At 35.4% G+C, this 20,492-nt stretch overlaps 1 protein-coding gene across 2 annotated transcripts in view; it reads right to left on the bottom strand.

Annotated features, from left to right (window-relative positions):
* The window catches only part of LOC150092746 (proton-coupled zinc antiporter SLC30A1-like), a 296,774-nt gene that overhangs the window by 167,873 nt on the left and 108,409 nt on the right, over positions 1–20,492 (bottom strand). The window contains exon 1 of one of the 2 annotated variants that reach the window (XM_090414534.1): positions 14,152–14,508. The exons of the other annotated variant lie outside the window; for it this stretch is intronic. The gene's annotated coding sequence lies outside the window, so the exon portion shown is untranslated. Of the gene's footprint in view, positions 1–14,151; positions 14,509–20,492 lie in introns of those variants that run through there. 2 annotated transcript variants of the gene reach the window in all.

Raw genomic sequence — 20,492 nt, 5'->3', positions numbered from 1 at the left:
TCAGACAAGGTATATATTCTATTAGAGTTAGGAACCACGAGAAGTAAACACGTCACCGGACGTGTTTACTTCTCATGTAAACAAAGTTGGGTAGAGCAATAGTGAGTGCACAGAATGTAAAAATTTTGCAGAATGATTTGGATAGTTTGGAGGACTGGGCTAACGAGAATGGATGTCAATTTAATGTGGCAAAGTGCATTTTTCACCCCAAAATGCATTTATGCATTTTGGGGTGAAAAGATTAGCAGCAGTATATCACATTGGTGGAACCGTACTACAGGAGATTGACGAGGCCAGGGATTTGGAAGTGTTGGTGGATAGGGAGTTGAAGTTTAGGGGGCACATCACAAAAGTGGCTAAATCAGTTCATCAACTGACTTGGTTGGTGAAAAATACTTTAACAAGCAGACAAAAAGGTTATTGTTCCTCTGTATCGAGCCTTGATAAGACCCCCGGGGTGTTAGAGCTATGTTTTTTACTTGGAGAGTGGTGAATGAGCGGAATAAGCTGCCAGAGTCTGTTGTGGGTGCCATGATCGTGAATGAGTTCAAGGCTAGGTATGATAGATACTGTGTGAATGCCGAATAGTTGTTCTTGACATGATGTTAGGGCCTTCTTCGATGAGTCTGTCGACTCCTTGGAGTTGCCCGTAATAATAATAATAATAATAATAATAATAATAATAATAATAATAATAATAATAATAATAATAATAATAATAATAATATCTCGCAGAAATAACGCGCGGAAGCATACGATACACTGCCCTAAATCGCAGTGTTGTAATGACGTAACATGCAATGACAAGCGCAAACGAATATCGGCGTTAGATAGCAGTGCATTTGTTTCGTAATCTGAAGCGTTAATCGAACAATTCAGTTATTAACTATTCTGTCAAAGTCAAAACATAAGCTGTAACCTTTAACATGTTGTACTGCATTTATATAATGTTGTAAGCATTGTTATTATTTATAAACACAGACAAAATTTAATTTTTTCATTTTTTCCTTGGGAGATGCTGCAGTATCGCAGTGCTTATGTACGAGCCGCCACTGCTTTGTAAGCACAAACCGTTTCGTTGCAACTCCTACTTCTCAAATATTGACATTTAGGTGCTGACAATTTCAATAATAGAAATCATTCGATAGGCAAAAGTAGAAATCAGAATTGTTTTGAAGCATTTAACTGCATTAACACACATATGTGACTGTTATAGTATTTCAAAAGTGACTATGCCATGTACAAAGACTAATTTATGTTGTCTCATGAACATTTTGACGCGCAAACTATCTAATGAATGATGTGAGCTTAACGTCTGCAAAATTTGCTTTTGAAGCTCATTTAGTAAACAGTTACAGCAAAAGTTGCAGTTGGAACCCCGCGTAAAACATAGATATTTGTAAAAGCCTACTCCGGATGAGCTTATCGTTCTTTGAATTTATAAACTTTTTTTATTAATTATGCGGGGAGACACAAACTGTTAGAAAATCCTTTTTTTTTTTTTTTTTTTACATTTTCAAGTAAAAAAAAAAGAAACGAAAGCAGATCAAGAAATACTATACTATTAGTTCCTAGAAAACACTGAATTCGAATAACAAGAGACCTACGATTTACACAGAGCTACATTATATATTTCCATTATCACATCATTAAACACTAAACATTTGGTGCATTTATTTGAATATGTTCCCATGATTTTACTGTATCGTGAGCGATAGAAATAGGTTCTATATGGACTAGTTATTACACAGTTTTTAACTTTCATTCTTCCACAGGACTTACTGGAATGACCCAGGTTTGGTTAGCGTCTCAATAAGAGAGAGTCCTTCATTCTTTTCAACAAAAAGGCGAGCTTGCCAGTTTCTTACAGAGGTGAAAGAGTTTTATTCATCACTGCACAACAAGTACAATGATCTTAAAAACATGTAATATAAAGACAAAATATACTTCAGTCGGCATAAGACTGACCATCTTGTGCCATCTGTGGGTTTCGAGTCCAACGGTGCTTGGATGGTGATGGGATCTCATACATAGTGATGGGATCCCACAACCACTATAAAGCGAAACCTCTTAAGAAGCCTGAGAATTAATATGAATGAAAGCGCTCAAATACCGTATGAAAGTTCTAAAAGGGCTAAGTAAGCTTCACGAAGGAGGGAAATCATAATTACTCCACTGATATGATGTGATACGATTTTCGTATTTGAGAAAGACTGAGCCTTGAGAAACCCCAGAAACAAAATAACAGATTGTCTCAACAATGAAGTTTAGAATAGTATACACAATATTAGGATTCATCAATGCTAAAAGCTTTCGATGTTGCACATGATTTTGATTTTTGATTACATTTTTTATGGCGCAAAGACATCAAAGGTCATACTGGCCAGGACACAGGCCACAGCAGTACATATGGTAATTGGTTAGTAGAACAATCACAAACATTCATGTCCTTGGCGGGATTCGAACCCGCAGCCTCTTGGCTAACCAGGCAGGCTCGAGGGTGCGCATATATCAGGTACACATATTAATAGCTTCGAAGGGCCGAAGACAGTAACTACAACGGAATGAAGCTTCTAAGAAGTAAAGAAACCTGTAAAAACTACTCTAGAAATAGCACAGCTTTAACTTTCATAATAGCCTTAATTCGTGGAACATTTTTTAAAACATTCTACTGGTATGATGGTCTGTGCAAAGTTGATCATGAACTTTTCTCAGTTTGTAATACGGTGGATCCTTTGTCGCTAACCGTTCGTACCATTCCATTCAACACATAACTAGATTGAGATTCTGTGTACTGGCTGTGGCGAAGTGGATTCCACCCATATTGGGGATGTGCCCAATTTTTTTCTTTTTTTTTTTTTTTAAACGGATTGCAAATAGGCATTTTTTACAAATTCATTTTTTTTTCTATTTTAGCAGTGATACTTTAGGTAGCAGATGATTTTCAATGCCTGGTATCAGCCCTACAGTCTCCTTATTAGTGAAAACCAATTCTATATTTGGTTTCTATAGTAGAATTCCCTGATTATCTATTCCTTAGTCCCACGGATGTTCTAATCTGATATATGTTTCCGACCCCTCGTGAGTGGAATTATCATTAAAAATATAATATACTCCCGAATCCAAGTTTATTTAAATTTAGAAAGGTTAGAAAGACGAGTTTGAATCCCATCTAGCATGCGAAGGATCTCCTCAAGGGCTTTTTCCAGCCCAGCTGAAGGTGAGATAGCTGGTCTCGTATGGAAGTAGCAGGATTTTCTTCTTTCTCTAAAACTCTAATTTTTCATTCCACGTGAAATATGCAAACTGGTCAGAATAACACACATGCGATTAAGAGATATAATTTGATGGTTTTAATATGCTTTTTAATTTTCATCCATTCATTGTCAAATCCCAGCATAGTTCTAAATCAAGAATGTCAACACAAATGAGAACTTTATAACAAGGCTTTAAACTTATAAATAGGAAGATGCATTGAAGGTCATCAAGACATTCGACAACGTACGGAGTATACTTTCGTACACACTGTATAGTAACGGTTACTGTATCTAAAAAGATAGTGCTACTGAATTTGTGCTATTGAATTACCAGTATGTGAGCGTGCATGCATAACAGTAAATTTGTAATTGATGACTGTTCCCCCCCCCCCCATTTCATTCAGAACGACTGGCAGCGAGTAGGATTAGTTGATGCGTGATGATGCATGTAATAAGTTCAATGGACCGCCTATATTAACCTGACAGAGAGAGAGAGAGAGAGAGAGAGTGTGTGTGTGTGTGTGTGTGTGTGTGTGTGTGTGTGTGTGTGTGTGTGTGTGTGTGTGTGTGTGTGTGTGTGTGTGTGTGTGTGTGTGTGTGTGTGTGTGTGTGTGTGTGTGTGTGTGTGTCGTAATGTGAATACTTCCGGGTATTCGCACACTGCTCCTATGGCTTCTTTGTAAGAAAAATATGTACAAAGTAGGCTTGTATTAGAATATACCTTTAGAGCTACGTTGCTGCTGCTGATAGTGGTGGTGGTGGTGGTGGTGTGTATGTGTGTGTGTATGAGGGGGGAGTACTGTTGTTTTCCATAACGAAGATGCTTATGAATGAATTGTGTGTTCATTATTAAAGTTTTCAAATTAGTACACTGTTTACACGCTTAAGCTGGCCAGCTTCAGCTTGTAAACTTTATATGAAAAGATTTGCTACTATTACATATAGCGATTATATATTATGGCAGGCAGCAAATAGGTGGCAAACTTCTGAGTTGGATTGATAAGAATTGCGACCAAAGCAAGTAAGACTATGATCCAGTATATTATTTCGGTTAATTATGTTCGCTTTTCTGTCGTTTGCTTCTCTTCTGGATGAACAATTATTCCATTTAATGTAGACTACGGTTTACGTTGTGACCGGAACTTGCTAGTAGTTGCAAGGCAAACAAAGAAAATTTTCACAAATCGTTTGAGCACTTAGCTACAATAAATTGTCTAATGAAATAAAGTCCGTAAGATCATACTTTAGAAAATTACTCTAAGTGTTATATGTTGTCTCAATTATTTTCTGCATGTATTTGTGTGCCCTCATATAGATACAGCCATTTAATTTTTAGTGACTGTATCGCCTACATTGTATTTTTATAATAACCAGTATAGCTACAGCCCTTGATTATACACATTGTATAGTTCTTTCTAATCTATTTCCTTTTTCTGTTCTTTATTCCTAAGTCTTTTCTTTTACTATCAATCTCTATATTATCACTTGGAAAATAACTGTAGGATATACAAATGTATATATATATACTGGGGGGGGGCTACGACCCCCTGGCGCCTAAGCCCCCCCCCCCCCCCCGAGTTCCGGACTGGTAGGCCTGTTCTCCTTGAATTCTGATGACTCGAATTGTGAAGACTCGACACGCAGGGTAGCCCCTGAGTTTCAAAACGTCTCAAAAAACGTGACATACAAAAGTGACATAAAAACGTGACATAAAAAGGTTTATCATTTTATATATATATAGGGTAGATATATATATAATCAGATGCAGTATTACTTTTTATTAATCTATTATTATTATTTGTATTGTTCTAATACTTGCTGCATGTGTTGTTTTAATAAAAATTACTAAAAAAATGTCCAAATGTGAGAAGGTTTTTTGATTCTTACGATAGAGCCTCTGTGTGTGTGTGTGTGTGTGTGTGTGTGTGTGTGTGTGTGTGTGTGTGTGTGTGTGTGTGTGTGTGTGTGTGTGTGTGTGTGTGTGTGTGTGTGTGTGTGTGTGTGTGTGTGTGTGAGAGAGAGAGAGAGAGAGAGAGAGAGAGAGAGAGAGAGAGAGAGAGAGAGAGAGAGAGAGAGAGAGAGTCTGCTTCAAGTGTACGTGATAATTGGGAAGGTGGATGGGCTGGTAAGGGGGTCTTGGAAACCGTTGTCCTGCTAGGATAGCTAAGAGTAACAGTGTCTTGGGGTCAGCTGAAGAACAGAAGAGACTGGCGAAGGATTTGTATTTAACTTATTAAATTAGTATCGTGTGTTGACAGGCGTTACAGTGATCGAATGACTACATAGCATAACTAGGAGCTGTGAGGGAGTGTATCTGAATACATCATATTCAGATACACTCTGTATTCTTCAGGTTTTAATGGATATCAAAAGAATCGAAAGTATTAAGGAATATATAGAGAGACGATTAACTGTGCATGTGTGTGTGAATATCGTGACAGTAATGAGAATCGCTTGGTTAGCTGTAATCTGCTGACCTGATCTAACAGGACACGGAGAGGAAATTTAACTGACGTTTGTAAGTTAGTTCAAAAATAAAATAGAGAAGGTAGCAGGAGCGTGCTGCACTTGACTGAGCCATGCTCTGCTATAGAGTTTGATGAAAAATTAATAACTAAAATAGTTAGTAGTGAACGCCTTTCGGTTGTGCATGAATTTCATCGCCCGGTGTGAGACCAACACCCTGTTACTGGATCTCTGATGTAGCTATGAAAAACTGCTATGTTGGTCTCAAGAGCTGCTGTTGTTGCTTTGATTTACGGCCGATGAGTCGAGTGCATTCTGTCTGTTAATTCCGCGTGTTCTGGCCAGTTTGCCTGTTTTACCGTATGAAAAACTCTGCAGAAACCCAGTATCATACGGAAGTATGATACTGGGTTTCTATTCTAAAAATATTCTAAAATTTGGTGCCCTTACTCCCTAACCATCCTATCACAGTTTTGTAAAAATAAAAATTGCTATCCTGTCTACAGAGCTTATAATATCTAAGTAATTAAAAAAAAATAGCATTTAAAGAATTAAACAAAAATTAAGAAATTCACCGATTATAAAATGCAAAATATTAATTTAACTTTATGCAAAATAAAAATATTATAAAAAATTAAATAAAATTACTGAAATAGATAATACAGAATTACAGAAAGAAACTATATTTTTAAAATAGTTATTGTTTGGATTCGTTCTTTATATATGTGTATCATTACAATATTATTCAATTTTTTCGAGAAGAATTTTCCGCGATGAACTTTCCATGAACCGCTATTTACTGGTCGGAATTCGATTTAAAATATGCTGCGAGGACGTAGCAAATAATAAATCCCAAATATCGAATTTCCATAATAAATTTCTTCTAGTCAGCACTTAGTTATATGCATATATTCAGGAAAAACATGTTGTATGTGTACGCGTGCATATTTCACAAAACGCATCTATTAATAAGTACAAAGCAACATTTTGAAGCTATTTCAGAATTTATTATTTCGAAATGACTATGGTACGTCGGCAACCGTCATCGTTGTTTTGAAATTTCAGCGATTTCTGATGGATAACTGACATGTCATAGACGATATCACTGAAGATAGCGTGATCATGCTTTTCTAACGTCCATAAATAAATAAGTGAAGTTTACACACCTTAAGGAGTGAATACTGACAGAGCAAAATATTCAGACTCTTTTGCAAATGATCCTATCCTTCTCATTCGTCCTTCAGGACGGGTTGAGTCCCCCCCTCCCCCGAATGAGGGGGATTTACGACGAAGTAATGCATCCGGCTCGTCAAAACCTGACGAGCCGGATGCATTACTTTATTTTTTTTTCGATTAAAGGTGAAAATTCACCTTTAGTAGAAAACCAGATAAGGGTTCCTCACATCTTGGACGGGAATCAAACCCAGGTCTTTCTGACCAAAGGGCTTCGTCTATGCCTGAGCTACGGAGGCTCTTTTGCAAATGATAAATTAAGAAAATATTGCACTGCGATTTTTCCCCCGGTGAAATCTGTAAAGCAATTTCGTCAGGTTGAAGCCATGGGGATCAACTCCACAATCTCTATGATTGAAAGAGGGAAGCTATTGTTATGTATTCTTTCATATTTGTTATGCTTTTGAGAAAAGCATAACAATATGAAAGAATACATCATCGTTTTTTCCGTCAGTCTGAGTATTATTCTATCAAGATTTTAATCCCATTTCAGATTATAACTTGAAATGTCTGAACTTAATATCAATGTAACATTTGTGTTGCATGCAAGTTATTATAGGGATTACAGGCAAGAGTTCCGGGATAACATTTAAGGGATCGGAACAAGATATTACTGTTAAATTTGTGTGTGTGTGTGTGTGTGTGTGTGTGTGTGTGTGTGTGTGTGTGTGTGTGTGTGTGTGTGTGCGTGCGTGCAAAAAAAAAATAATTTTATTAAAAACATCTTCATTTCATGGTGCGTAATCGATGAAATGGATACTGTTCCGTAAGATTCTTGTGAACAACACAACTTCATTCATATGCTACATATCTCATGGGGAGATCCAGATATACCTTTCGCGGTAGAATACCAGTTTCCTGTTCATTCAGCTTTTGTAATGAAAATTAACAAATCTTTCATTATGCAGGAACAGTTACTACTAGGAAGGAGTCAATATTTTCTTACTCAAAATTGTATACTGTGTTTTTTGAAATGTAATGCACAATTTACTAGTCTGAATCTCAGTTTCCATGTAAGGATCACTGCGTAAAGTCAAAAATAACCTCAAGCAATACTCCTGGTGCAGCGTGGGCACTACTCCATTGAAAAGCCACGGACCCTGAGTGAAATATTAAAACAAGATGCATACTTTTTTAAAATCAGGCTGTGGGAATACTAAAAGCCCATTCTTTGCCAGAATGTCCCATTTGTTAAATAATAAGGGTTTATGGTGTGGAATATTTCCCTAGTTTGGACTGCAACTCTCTTACCGTAATTCACAGGAAAATGGACACCGAATGTCTTTTTCAAAGTGATGCGGGGAATCCGTGGAAATAACCATTGTTTATTAACGTGCATATGCCATATTAGAGTATAATTAGAGTATAATATATAATATAATAGAGTTATATCTACCCTATATATATAAAATTATAAACATTTTATGTCACGTTTTGAAACTCAGAGGCTACCCTGAGTGTCGAGTCTTCAAAATTCGAGTCATCAGAATTCAAGGAGAACCGGCCTACCAGTCCGGAACTCGGGGGGTTGGGATGCCATAGGCGCCGGGGGGGGATCCCCCTTTCGAGTCATCAGAATTCAAGGAGAACCGGCCTACCAGTCCGGAACTCATGGGGTTGGGCGCCATAGGCGCCAGGGGCAGGGCCGCGCCGTGCGGATGTGCAGATTGTGTCCCGCACAAGGGTGCTTGAAGATGAGGGGCGCCATTTCACCACGGCAAATAATAAAAAATATATATAAATTTTCTTATTCTTGAATTATATCGTACTATATAAATATCACAATTAAAAATTATAGTTAATGCAATAAAAATGAATTTAAAATCGGTCAAATTATTATGAATTCTTAATAATCTAACAATATTTTTAACTTAATACATCACCAGTTTAGTAGAAATTATTAGTTTAAAACAGACCGTGAATTCCTTCTTACGCTGTGCTTTGCCCTTTGTGGATGTGTGATTGTGACTGAAACAGTGACATTGTTCTGCAAATTTGGAAGGTAAGAAATTATAACATAATTGATTTTTTTTCGACAGCAAGCATTCGATGAGACTTTAAAATAAAAAGGGCAGTAAAATTCACCAGCCAAAATAAAGTTTGATTTTAATTGAACCTCTACTTTGCACGAAACACATTTATAACATTTTTTTTTTAAATAAATTGTAAATTACTGTAATTTTTTGTTACCACTTAAAAAAAAGAATATCAAGGAAATTTACCAGGCTCTTTTTGATATTACAGAAGATGAAACCAAAGATATCGATTCTAGAGTTCAGGCAAACAACTTAATTTCAAAGATTTATTCATTTAAATTTATTTGCTTTGTTCATGTTTGGTACGAAATCTTAAGTCTCGCAAATGTTGCAAGCAAAATAATTATTTTGCTTCATAACCAGTTATAAATTATCTAGCTCTCAGCCTACCCACGGCACGAAAGACTGGAAATCTAATACTCTAGGTTTCAAACCTTTCGGGAAAAAAAAAAAAAAAACATATATATATATATCGGAGAGCTCGTCGGAGAGTTTAAGGAATAGTTTATTCCTGAAACAGTTCCTCTTATATAAAGAAGCAGAAATGGAATACACAGGAAGATATTCATGAAAATACAAAGCACTAGTTTTGGTCTTCAAACGATTTCGTCATGCACAGAAGCTGTACACATGAAGATCTTGTTACGTCCAAATGCAGAGTAATGATTCTCCAGTTTACAAACTCCACATTTGGTCACAATGGAAAACTCGTCATACTTAAAAGAATCCTATCCAGTTAGTATACGCGATAAATGAAATATACGAACTTCCTTGGATGTTACACCCGTTTTTATCGATGTATCCACAGAGGTACTAGACGATCAGCTCAAAATGAAAATTTCCAAACGAGCTGGGTTGAATTAATTTAACTGAAATTACGATCCAAGTTACAATGGCTATACAGCTAGTATATTATGTGTGTTGATTGTGGGCACTCTTCTGCCGGTTTGATTTATAGTGGAGTGAAAGCCCAAGTTTCCCAGGTGGGGAGATTATGACACTACCGTATGACGGAGTGAATTCGAATTCCCTGGACTTTCCAATAAAGTTCTTCATCGACAGCTCTTATATATTAAATGCCTTTGTGATCAACGTGAAAAATGCTTCGGTAACGGTAAGCGAAACATGCTAATAAAATATTCGCTTTCCTGTCTGTTGTGTTGTGATAAGCCATAAAATTTCAGAGTATTATGTCCCCCCCCCCCTCTGACATGTAGGATTAACATCCATCCGGTTGGCAAAAATACGTATACTCATGAACTTTTAGTATTTTTGCCAATCGGATGGATGTACTCCTGAACCCCTTCCCCTTCTATCCGTTCATCAAAGTCCGATCACTTATTCAGCCAGCCCAACAAAAATATGAAGCTATGAAATGTCCTAAAGCATATAATAATGGTGTCTCTTACCTAAAGAAAATAAAAACCGTAGAATATCGAACAGAAGAACATGTCATAAACATAGTACAGCCATGTGAATGGCAGTATCCTTTCATGCTACACTCACTTTCAAAGCACGCAATCATGTAGAAACAATAATCACAATGGGATGAGAACTATCTAAAAGATTACATCGGATTATTGTTGTTATGATAGCACGGAGAGAGAAATTCTTGAAGCAAAATAAATTCCATGTTTCAATTTATCCGGATATACGAAACATTGTCATATACAGATAATAGGGCAATTATCAATATAATATTAATACTGACATAGCATACAGATATAAATAACAGTCATAACATACATAATAGGCTATAATGACAATACCTAGATTCTTTTCGTCGAGCTCGTTTTGCCAATGGAATGACACTGCCAATGATCTGTTTTTCCATAAATTGCTCCCCTGATGTTATTTAAAGGCAATATATCTCTGGCAGATTGCCAGTTCCATTCTTAGTTACATCCAGTAAGATAACAAGACGTCATCTTAATTCTTTCATCTACCTGAATATGATTTCCACATTCATCATCATAAATATGTAAGCATGTTTTTCGACAGAACGTTTCTTTACAGCATGATTTAGTTATTTTGGTTAGGTCTAAACGTCAACACGTTTTGCTATTTTAGAGTTATTTTGAATTTGGAAAATAGCTGGAAGGACAGACAGTCGGAACCCGTCGCCTATTAAACTGGCTACTCTTTGTAGTTTAAATACTGAGTTAATTCGTCATGATTATAACAAGCTACAAGGGAATGAGCAGTCCTCGTGTGTATAGTGAAATGCAAGTGTGAAGCTGCGATTTAGGGACCAGAACTCTACTTTCCTCATCTTGCATCTCCACAAAAATTCCAAGAAGCTTCCCCATTATTTAATTCCTAAACAAATTAATTAGAAACCGTCTAATTAAATCTTACTTAATATGGTTTGCATATTCTACAAGAAAAGTTAAATTTTTGTAATTACCATAATCTCATAACTATATTTTAATGACTATGTTCTAATATTTTAATGACAATATTATAACACCTAAATATAACAAAACAAATCGATTTATTTAGTGGCTGGTGAATGCCTGTATTCATTTTTATAGCGAAATTATACTTATGGGGCATTTCTGTGCTGAAACAACTACAAACTTTCTCAATAGCAGGGACTTGATTATGTGTTTCATTCATCTTGTAATTTACAGAAGGTGGACTTAAGTGGTACACTTGATGATTCGACAATAACTAGATCATCATCATTATGCCTGTCAAGGATTTAGGCCTAGAGTGGCCTGTTCCGGCTTTAGAAGTCACCATTGAATCTCCGTAACAATAACCAGATATGTTAAAGATACCAAGCAATTTTATAAGCTAGGTTTTTTTTTTAATCCTTTTTCCCAAGTAAGCAAACAGACAAGAAAGTCAAGTTTGCGGCTGCACGTAGTGCAACACTAAGTGCAACACTAGTGCAACACTAAGCAACTCGTGGTAAAGGTGGAGCAAGATCTGATCACTTTCCTTAGAATTTTCCTCTAATGCAAAGCACAATTCCTTGCGGAAATGTACGATGCTATGCATTAAGGTAATGGTCACTACCCATACCGGTTTCGACCTTTATTGAGGTCTCGTCAGTGGGAGCCAGACCTAAAAAATGCCAAGGGAGAAGTCACGTCTGGCTCCCACTGACGAGACCTCAATAAAGGTCGAAACCGGTATGGGTAGTGACCATTACCTTAATGCATAGCATCATACATTTCCGCAAGGAAATGTGCTTTGCATTAGGGGAAAATTCCAAGGAACGTAATCAGAGCTTGCTCCACCTTTACCACGAGTTGCCTAGTGTTGCGCTACGTGCAGCCGCAAACTTGACTTACTTGTCTGTTTGCTTACTTGAGAAAAAGGATTAAAAAAATCTAGCTTATAAAATTGCTTGGTATCTTTAACATAGTATATACCCAAGATAAAAAAAAAAAACTTTCTAAATAACCAGATCTGTTCACAAATCCAACTGGACCAGAACCAGACAAAGAATGATGTTATTATGAATGCACGCTTCCGCGTAAGGAAGCGTGTTACTAAAAAACTAGTCTCACTATGCTTCACATGTTAAACTAATTGAACACAAAGGCAAAACAAATATGGTTTTTGTGTCCAGTGTTACAGTATAACGTTGTACTCTGATTATGCCACAATGACTCAGATGGAAAAACATTAGTCTTATTTAATTCAATCATATTCGTATTAGGATGAATTATGACTAGCAGTTAAGTCTGATATACTTATGAACAAAATGCAATTTTAACACTTCACTATTGAAATGTCGAGTTAGCGTGTCCAACTTGATGCCTTCTATACAATGTCCCACACAGCTCAGGTGCTATGCTAGAGTATTAGTGCTCCATAAACAGCATAACTCTGTTTCCATATTTTTATACTACATGTTACAAATTATAAACTCCTCTCAGTTATTACATAACAAAGTGGAAACTCCTCTATGAACCACAGGTCTCATTTTCATAAAAGTAAATATATTAATTATTTATTATTATTATTATTATTATTATTATTATTATTATTTGACACCTCCAGGGAGTCCAAAGACTCATCGAGGGAGAGTGTGCCAACAGCATCGAACGATTGGTCCCCTTCCAACTACGCTCAAACTTACTTAACTGAGCCATTAGTAGCACAGGCTCTACCAATCGACCAACCTTTGCCGGCTGAAAATTATTAATAGTTAGTTATTAGAACTGCATAAATTTATGGTAATTAAAAACGTCAGGGCTAAAAACAGTTGTCTCCCCACACACACAAACTACACACACATTCGGATTTAAAAGGTATGAACAGGTTTATTTTTAAGATTTAAATCAACTATTAAATTGCAATATTAAATATTGAAATTTTTATAATTTTACAATGTATTAGTATTTAAAAATTAGATTAGTAATGTAAATAAATCATCCTTTTAATGCTTTCAGTTTTTTTATACCTTACTGATCTGTCAAATTGAATGTTTAAATAGTCATCTGATGAATAAAAATGAATAAAATATCCTACATGCTAGAAATATCAGGTTCGTAAGAGTTCAGTTAATTTTGACATTGCATGTAGCGTGTTTACTTTCCTTATGAGAAATAACTTTCATCACTTTATCTCTTTATTGCATATTCAGTGTTTTGGATAAGTGTATGCAATAAAATGTAATGTAATAATAACTTTGTATGTGATTAAAATCCTCGGTTTTCGTAAGTGATATTAAAACAAGCTCAGTTGCTTTTATTCTTTCTTTAATTCCTAGAAAATTTACCAGATAGTTATACGAAAAAAAAAAAAAAAAAAAAATCTGAAGAAAACCCTAAGAATAGAAATAAGATCCCGAACTATGAAATGGGCTGAACTTGGTCCGTTATAGAAAATGTAGTTATGTTTTTAGGTCAAATATATCGTTAAGGCTATATTTCCTATAGGATAAATTACCGTATATTCTTTATTAACCATGTAATTAACAAGTTCTTCTAAGCCAGGACTTAACTGTTACAGTTACCTTAATTTATATCTAATGTACAGTATTTCTATTCTATTACTAAAGAAGTTATAAATTCTCTCTCTCTTTCTCTTTTTCACCGTAGCACGCACACACACACACACACACACACACACACACACACACACACACACACACACACATATAAAATTTGTAAAACTGCAACAAAAATAACCAAACTTACCGTTTTTGCTGTGCTTACTCTAGCGAAAAATGTCATTTGTACTAGTTTCTATAAATAATATCTTTACTGAAAAATTTCAGGACTAAAGTAGTTCTTCGAGAACAATTTTAGATGGAATGTAAATCAACATTATGCTTAAACGCAACTACACAGCAGCAACTTCGCAAATAAAAAAAAAATCATTTTTTTTAAATTTCTCTTTTTTAGAAGCGACAATAATGTTACTAAATCATTTAGATGCTTAATTATAGTCAATTTTTTTAGTAAAAATCTCTATAAAATATTGCGGACATTCAAATAATCTTAAAAGAAGGCACACAAAGACAGATTCGTTTTGTCTGAAATCTCTTTCCGGTATCACGCTGTACTTCTAGTGTTCCTTCGTTGTCCAGTTGTCCTATTGTAACAAGATCATCTTCTATTCTGGCAAAGTCGTTCGATGTAAGATTATCAACGATAATGTTGGAGATGTATGCACAAAGGTCGCTATTTTTCCAGTCATCCTGAATTGCTGTTTATTTCAAATGGGACTCTGGCGTGTATAAATCAGCTTCTAACCAAAGGAGTGCTGACGAATTTCTGTTCAGTGTCAGCTATCTTAATGGCGTCTATGAGTTGGTATATATTTCCATTTTCCATCATTATTTTTGATTTTTTTTTGTGTGAAAAACTTGTGTTTAGTATAATTTAAAAAAAAAAACGTGCTTCAAAGGTAAAGGAAACTGGTTTCGCAACATAATTCACAGCAACGTGAATTATTAAAAGGAAAGAAGTTTCAAAATCAACAACTTATTTCCAAGTATAAGAAAGTGGCTTGAAAACGAATGGCTTTGCAACGTTCTTCCAGTTTATAATTCAGGGTAACACGAGGTGTGGCAAGAAATTTTACATTCAACAAAACTGTATATTATTAACAACTGCATATGAAATCCTCAAAATATCTAAAAAAAAAAAAACCTGTCCCGAAGGAGTTTGCTTTCAATGAAAGATGTCGATTAATTTGCTTTGAAACAAATTAAACACTGCTAGTGCTTTCTAAATGTTCAAATTCCAGATGTTTTAGTATATCAATGTTCAAATATATTTGCCATAATAAAAACATTCATAATAAATTCTCGCAAAGACGAGGGGTATCCGTTTAGCAGCACATACACAATAAACTCTTAGTAAGGATTCACTGTATTAGCAACAGTGCGCTATCTCCCAACTGGTAGTTTTAATTCTTATTTTATTTAATTTTTTTAACAGCTGGAAGAACTTAGGGTAATACGGAACATCATTTTGAATATAAAATGCTATTTCGGATTATCTGAAGTTCCTCTGCAGTTTAGAATCTTTGGCATCGTATAAGAAACTGCTTAATACAACCTGCTCATGATGTCCTATATGTTGAAATATTAATATGGACGTTTTATGTATAATTTATGTTCAGTTATATGACGAATTCACATTACAATTAATGTGACGAAAATCCTCTTCTTGTTCTAGTTTGGCATCGCACAGTAATTTTTGTTCATGCCATTTATGGTTTTCAGTTTAATTTCTGAAACCGATAAATCTGTATATCATCCATTTTGAAACATTTTTAGTCTTTGATTTTTAAAAAATTCAGATTTATATTTCTTTAAAGGTTTCTTCTTATTATTATTCCTTCCCTCCTCTTTTACCTTGCGGCGTCGAGGATTTTTTCACATTTAATGCTAACGTATCGAGGATCCCTATGTCTCTAAAAGCGAGTATTCATGGGTCGGTTTGCCTGTTCTGGGGAACGAAAAACCCGCGTTTCGGGCGAAAAAAAAAATTAAAAACCCTACCGTCGTATTAGACCCGCTAACTCACCTTTAGTCGAAAAAGACCAGGGTTCGTGAATCGAACCCAAGTCTTTCCGACCCAATAGCTTCGTCTATACTGACTGAGCTACGGAGGCTCCTTTGAAGGTTTATAATATGAAAAATAATATAACCCTGCGTAATAATTCTCAATAATAATTACAACTGCACTAATAATTATCTGAGAACTATTACAGAATTACCAACAAATATCCGCCTTTCTTTCCGTTCACTTCATCCACTTATTCCCCGACTGTAAGGTCTTCCGAAGACAGTGCCAAACCTCCTGCAGACAACATTCTTCCTTGTGAATGACTATCCCTAAAACAACTTAAAAACAACAAAGACATCATAATCCTCCCAGCTGACAAAAGAAATGCTACAGTAATTCTTAATAAAACGGGGATTTTATTAATATATTTGGACTACTGCCACAAAATCTTGGAGTTATTAGACTCGGACGCTTACTCTCAGCTTGACAGAGACCCCCTACTAGGGAGCTTCACAACTGCACTAATAATCTTCTGAGAACTATTACAGAATTACCAAGAAATATCCGCCTTTCTCTCCGCTCACTTCATCCACTTATTCCCCGACTGTATGGTCTTCCAAAGATACCCAAGGAAGATACTCCTTTAAGACCTATAGTCGATACAACTTTTCGAAGTATCTCGCTTCTTCGTTGAAATGCATCACAGGTAAATATTCTCCTTTCATTAAAAACTCAGCAGACTTTGTATCCAAGAAGAAAGACGTCAAACTCAACAACTCTGATTAGTATCTCACTATGACAGTTCGGTCTATTTTAAATTTGAAAGCATGATTTACAAACAAAATACCGAATTAGCCATGGGTAGCCCGTTATCTCCGGTGCTTGCGAACATCTTTCTTGAAGATTTCGAAGAAAAGGCTATTTCTTCTGCTTTGTTGAAACCAAAGATTTGGCTACGATATATAGATGATGTTTTCCTGATCTGGGAACATGGTCGAGATAACCTTCAAATATTCCTTAATCACCTAAATGCCATACATCCTAACATCAAATTTACCTCAGAGTTAGAAGTGGACAGTTCCCTTTCTTTTTTAGATATTAAATTAACCAGAACACTGAAAACACTGAATTCGCAATTTTTAGAAAACCTACGCATAGTAACTATATGCGAACTTTCACCACTATCCCCCCCCTCCAACACACAGAAATTTGGCATCATCTCTACTCTTGCTCATCAGGCCAGATCCTTGTTATTAGACGAACAAAAGCTTAAAAATTAACTAAAACGCCTCCAAAGCACCTTCAAACAAAATGGATATTTTGAGAAAAGTATAAACAGACTTCTTTTTCACTCTCACCGTCAACCAACAAATGAGGATACAACTAATTTCAAAGCCTGCATCTTCTTACCTTATATTAGTTCTCTCTCCCCAACACTGGCAATAATCTTAAAGAAATACAACATCAAGACTTTTTTTCACAACCTTATCCAAACTCCGGTCAATTTTAAGCCGTCCGAAAGAGAAACATCACAATCTTCAGTTTCCTGGTGTCTACAGCATTGTTTGTGATTGCGGTCAACTATTATGGTCAGACTGAAAAAATCAATCCTTCTCCTCTTAGAAGAACACAAGAGAGACATATTTTACAGCAGAATTGGGGCCAGTGCCCTGTCCAGCCATGTATTGTTTTCTGCAAACACCAGAGATGAAGGTCTCCAGCATCAAATACACTGGGATTCAACAACCAACGTTTACAGATGTTATGACGAACTAGAGAGAGAGATGAATTCTGGAATCGAAAGAAATAGTTCTTGGCGCCTCCTGCATGAATAACCTAAGTTACAGTTTGCCAGAGTCTCACAGTTCTGCCATTCGATATTGCCGCACACGCGATTATATATGTGTGTGTGTGTGTGTGTGTGTGTGTGTGTGTGTGTGTGTGTGTGTGTGTGTGTGTGTGTGTGTGTGTGTGTGTGTGTGTGTGTGCGTGCGCGCGCGCGCGTATTGGGAAACTGCTTTGGCTGTACAAATTACTGTGAGAATTTAATGATTTATCATAATACAACAGCTAAAGAAACACTTTATAGGATGATAGATGATATCAATTCATCCAAGAACTTGGGAGAATTGGCATCTTCTACCAAAAACAACAAAATAACCCATTCTTAAATGCACCCAGGGCGCTCACTCAGGAGGATTAGAACAACTGCTTGTATTCAATAAGCGCTCTTATTCAATTATGCGCATTAGGTACGTTAGGTACATTAGATTGCATTAAAGCAATCACAGCGTGACCACAAGGTCACGCTGTGATTGCTTTAACGTCGAGAATATCTCAGTAACCAAAGAAGAACTATTGATAGTAAAACATATTTATTTTTCCTGTGTTGTGTTGTGTTGTGAAAAGTCAATACTGTATGGGTAAAAAAGCTGGTGTTTCTGCATCTGAACCTATGCTACCCAAGTAACTCAAGTATTAGAATGAAATGTGGGTGCTGTTTATGGTAACAAAATTCACTGTAGTAATTGCACTCACAGACAGTGATCCCTTCTGTTTTTTTTTTCTAGAACTGTATGCACTAAGCAAAAGGGAATGGAACGGTGACTGTCTTCGAGTGCGTGTTACTATAGTATCTCAATTAAAAGGAAGTGAGGGTATTATTAATGGCAATAAAACTCCTTATAGTAATATGAGCTCTCCCACAGTCACTTTGTCACTTTTCCGTTTACCCTAATACATACATAATTCTATTAATACAATGATTGAATGAATTCAAATTGCCTTGAAAGTTTCTCCCTTTCTCCTCCCTCTCCACAAAATCTCATCCTGTTTCTGAAGTCTGATGAAAGAATAACTGACAGAGAAATTTAAATATGCAGAGATGATTTGGCCTTGGGAAGAAATATCATTACTAATTTCATGCTACTAATTAGGGACTTTTGAATATACTCCCCCCCCCAAAAAAAAAAATCCGCTTCCAGTACGTAAGAACAAAGAATATATTTTAGTTTGTTTTTATATTTTACTGTATAATCTGCTTATTCGGTAGATGTTAAACATCAGACAACAACAAAAATAAATTTAAAAAATATATGAGGAAAAAAATGACTGTGCGAATTTTTTGGGCATAGGCAACTAAGAAACGACATTTATTTTTATCAAGTTCTAAGTTGAAAATGAATCAACGAAGAAAACTTTGAAAATAAAATCAGCAACATTCTATCTCATATATCAGACGTCTGTAAAAAGTTATTTATATGAATTCACTCTATATAGGCAGGTAATATGTAAGGTCCTATATAACAAACTGTTATTACAGATAATCATGATGTACTGATATAATTTAATTAAAGTAATCTTAATCACTTTCTGAGGACTTCAATTTTGTGTGACGTTATATGGCGACTGCATAGTAGAAAATAATCAATGTATTTTAATTAAAAATGGCATAACTACAGCATATAAATAAATGAAACTGCAGTTGAGTTCAATGCAGTTTTACAATCCGTAACATTTCGTGATATCTGTTCATCGATTTATGAAAATTTAAAACAACTGGACGTAGCTCGTAGAACGCAGACTTCTAATCTGAATAAAGATTCAGGTTAGAAGTCTTGGATAAGTAAACTCGATTCATTTTATGAAATATCGTTTATGAAACATTGCAACTTTATTGTGAAAAATACTCTTAAAAACTGAGGACACCTAGCTTGTCACAACATCCTTATTGTGACAACAAGGTTACAACATAAGTCCCCTCATACGCGTAACAACCTTAGAGAAGTACCGACTTGGACACGTGGCATGAGTCAACTGTTTGCTCTATATTTGACCTTGCATTCAGCCTTTTTCTTCTTCCAGAACATCTCATCGTCTTGGATAAGTAAAATTGTTTAATAATTTATATATAATGTTCATTTTTATGTTGTTCTGGATCTACTAACTAACTTAAATTAAATTAGCATTGAATTTAAATTAAGTGAAGATTTCTAGTAACAAATGATATAAATGAGAAGTATGTGTTTACTAGTATTTTTAATGCTGTGGCATTAGCCGTCTAGGAAAAAATAAATTAAATATAAACAAAATAAGTAAGGAAGTGATTGCAGACAATCATAATGAGTCATTATCATAGCAGTCGAACCTAGAACCTGTCTTGAGGCACATTTTGAAAAATACAGCAACTTATAAGAATCGTTTTGTGCATCTTTCGATAAAAACAAAACTGTATTTGTGATTTGTTTTTGTCCAGAGATTTTACTGGTATCTAGTATTTGGAATATATAGAAAAATTTGTCGAATTATTCTAATTTTTGTTTCAGTCTGATTATTTACAAAGAACAAAAAAGTGTACATTGCAATCATTCCATTCTGGAGGAATAAAATTCGATAAAATATGTTACTGGAAAATTTAGACAAAACAAAATTATATGTGGGAAGTTTTCGGAATTTTGGTTGAAACCAGAATTGAAACACTTCAAGGAATTTTATTAATTCTTGAAGTGTTTAGATTCCTA

Source organism: Typopeltis vanoorti, chromosome 25, assembly GCF_054136105.1.
Source record: "Typopeltis vanoorti isolate ZY-2024b chromosome 25, IOZ_Tvanoo_1.0, whole genome shotgun sequence".
NCBI classification, from domain to species: Eukaryota; Metazoa; Arthropoda; class Arachnida; order Uropygi; family Thelyphonidae; genus Typopeltis; species Typopeltis vanoorti.
This window is presented reverse-complemented; position numbering and strand designations above follow the sequence as displayed.